Source organism: Streptopelia decaocto, assembly GCF_964273445.1.
Source record: "Streptopelia decaocto genome assembly, chromosome: 24".
Taxonomy (NCBI): Eukaryota; Metazoa; Chordata; class Aves; order Columbiformes; family Columbidae; genus Streptopelia; species Streptopelia decaocto.
The window spans coordinates 4,171,790-4,175,227 of record NC_138679.1 but is presented as its reverse complement, the minus strand read 5'-3'; positions in this window follow the sequence as shown (position 1 = coordinate 4,175,227).

Genomic DNA, 3,438 nt, shown 5'->3' with positions numbered 1-3,438 from the left:
AGCATCTCCCTATAGAATAAACCTCCAAAAATAGCGCAAACCTCCCAAAACGGTTTCCCCAGCTCAGAGCGAGCGGCGAAGCTCGGCGGGACTGCCCCATGTGCTGTGGGTCTGAACTGGGTGCCTGGGGGTGGGTGGACTGGGAGCACTGGGAAGGGCCGTTTGCAGCAGCCCTGGTGTCACGCAGCCCCCTCGTTGCTCTCGCGGGGGACACGGGGAGGTTTGTTCACCCTCCAGCCAGCTCGGGTTCGTCCCCAGCAGCCCCACGGCTGCTTTCGGCTGCTTCTGGGGGGATCAGGACTTGGGGGGCCCCCAGAGCCCCGTAACGCAGCCTTGGGTGAGGGAACACACCCTGCGGGACACTGGGACATCCCGAGCTCCTCCCGCCTGCAGCGATTCCTCCCACAATCAAAACAGGAGGTTTGTGCCAAAGAGAAGAGAAACCAGCATCTTTATCAGGTACAACCTGTTGCTTTTTCCATGCGAGGCACGGAACCTGACACACCAATGTGATGTTCACAGAGTTCACTTTATTGCCGGACCCGGCCAGCCTTATAGCAAAGCTGCCCTGTCCACACGCCTTACAACAATGTGATGGGTTGTAACTCGTGCTATACGATAACGTGATAGGCTGCATGTACTGTCCACGCGCTCTGCACGCGTGTGTCCGGCGATTGCTCACTCATCGTTACCTTCTCATGGTGCTCCTTTAGTTTCTTTTCTCTCCGGCTTCACCTCTCAGTCAGGCTGGCGACAACCCCAACCCGCCGGGGTGGGGCTCTACCACTAAATCAACTCTTCCTCTCCAGCCTATAAATAGTTGTGTTTGCTGGCTTTGGTTCCAGCAGTGACTATGGCATCTGCTTGCAGTCCATGTTTCATGCTGACTTTGGAAAGGAAACCGAGTGCTTCGCAAGGTTAAGTGGCCTTGGCTGGGGAACCGACCTGCGATCACAGGCTGCTCCCTCCTTCCCGCTGCTTTGGTCTCTGTTCAAGGGCTCTACGTGGCAGTTTCGGGCCACACAGATGTCACCCCCTCAAATCCCATCTTCCTGTGCATCCTGTGACAGCGCTTGGTCACGCTCACAGCACAAACACATCCTCCCCAGCCAAAACGCGGGTGGATCGGCAGCGTCCCGCGCTCGGCACGGGCAGGACCTGTGGGACGTGCACAGTTCTGGATCCAGTGGGCAGATTCCCCAGTGCTCTTAACAAGGACAAGGACAGAGGCTGAGGAATAGCTCCGGCAAATCTTGTTCCCGTGAGTTTCTCAGCCAACGCGGCTCACTGAGAGCCTGCGGTTGACTCATTACACAAACCTTTCCCCCAAAAGGCATTTTTTATTAAAATGAGTTATAGGAAATAATTTCTATAGTCTCCTCTTCCTGTTTGCTTGCACAGTCTCCTGGTGGTCGTGGGGTGGCCGGGGTCTGGGCACGAAGGCTGCTCGTGAACTTTCTCACCCTTGGCCCAGCGTGCTGCACTGGCCGGGGTTCAGACTGCTGGGTTGTTCAGAACTGGGTTGCAGTCCGTTCTCGTTATCTCGCCCACTCAAGGACGCTCCTGGGTGCAGCAAAACTTACCTTTGCAAAGTAAGGGTTCTTAACGGACCTAGACGGTTGCTATGTTATTCACTCTGTCAGTGCGGCCTCTGAGGTATTAAAAACAGGTTTCCGCCCAAAATCGCTCCGATTGGCTCTCTCGTCCGCCACTCCTCATTCTCACGTGCTGATTGGCCGGAGCGCTGGGGTTTTCAGCAGCTGACACCGCCTCCATCTCTCCACAGCGGGACAGCGGCTGTGACGGGAGCGGCCTGAGGAGCTGCCGGGGTCAGGTAGGGAGCTCCGGTCGGTGGGAAGGGGGACGGTCCCAGCACAGCCTGGGCGGGGGGTGCAGGAGAGGAGGGTTGGGGGCCAAGGGCTGGGCCCTGTGCTCCCTGAGCTCACTGCCCGTGTCTCCCTCCCCGCAGGGACAGGGCCGGCTGCACCTTCCTGACCCTGGTTATCATCACAGGACAGTGGATGGTACTTGAAATCAGCTGTACCAGGTAACAAAAATAAACATCCTGATCTACTGTGTTCTCATCATGTTCTCTGCGCTCTCCCAGTAGGAAGGTAACACCTGGGCCTGGCTGGAAATCATTTGTGACAGTGGAGACAAGACCTTGGGTCGAAGATTCCACTTCTTACAAGGAAAGAGGTTCCCTGTCTCGTTTCCCTGTGGGACAAGGGGAGAAGAACAGGTTCTGTGACACAGATGGGAATGTGGACGAGCCCCTGGGTCCCCAGTGCGGATGGGTGTCCCGCCACCCAGAGCTGCCTGGGCAGACAGACAAAGGGACGGGCAGAGGACGTGTGGGTGAGTGCAGGGCCGCCCCTGTGGCCTGTCGGGAGGGGACAGTGTCCTGTGGCAGTGTCACCCCACAAGGACTGGGGCTGGCAAGTGTGAGGCTTCTTCCAGCTGTCTGGGGGGTGAAACAGGCTGGGGGTCCCTCCTGCCTTCCCTGGGCAGCTGGGGTGGGGGTGGCGGGGACACAGGGGCTGTGCCTGCTCTGGGACAGCAGCGTCCTCACTGCCGGTGGCTTTTCCTCCTCCAGGCGGGCGGTGCGAGCCCCATGCAGTGTGGGTCCTGGTTCTGGTTCTGCTCCTGGGTTTGCTGGTGGCTGTTGCTGCGCTGTCAGGTGAGGGAGCAGCGGCTGCCTCCGTCCGTCCCTGGGTGCAGAGCCGTGTGTGCCGCCGGCAGCCCAGCCGGGCTGTTCCCCTGGGGTGTCTGCTCCCTGGGGTCCCTGGCAGCAAAGGGGGGATCCCCGCGGGGGGAGCCCGGGGCTGCCTCCTTCCCTGCCCCCCGGAGCCGTGTGCCCTGGTCCCTGGGGAGCGGAATCCTCTGAGCTTCTCCCTTCCCTCTGCAGCAGGAAGAGCTGGAGCGAGAGCGGCTGCGGCGCTGGGCTGTCCTGACCACTGGGTTGGGTACCGCAATGTCTGCTACTACCTGTCGAGCAGGGAGCAGGAGGGGAGCTGGGAGTGGGGCCAGGAACGGTGCTCCTCGCTCGGGGCCTCGCTGGCTGTGCTGGAGAGGGAGTGGGAAACGGTGAGTGAGGGGCGGCTGTGGGTGTGTGGGGTGCAGGGGGTGTGGGTTGGGCGCAGAGCTGCGGCAGAGCAGGACCAACCCGGCCAGCCGGGCTGGGGAGCTCCTGCAGGAGCTCTGGAGCTTGGCAGAGCAGCCGTTGGGTGGGAGCTGCTGCCGTCCCAGGGCCTGGCGTGGGGCTGGGACAGGGACTCGCTGGGGCGGCAGCAGCTCCTGACTCTGGGCTTCTCTCTTTCCTGCCCAGGAGTTTCTCTCACGCCTCAGGGGCAACATTGATTACTGGCTTGGGCTGCGGAGACGGGACGGGCAGCTGCAGTGGGTGAACGGCAGCGGCTTCAACCACACGTGAGTCCC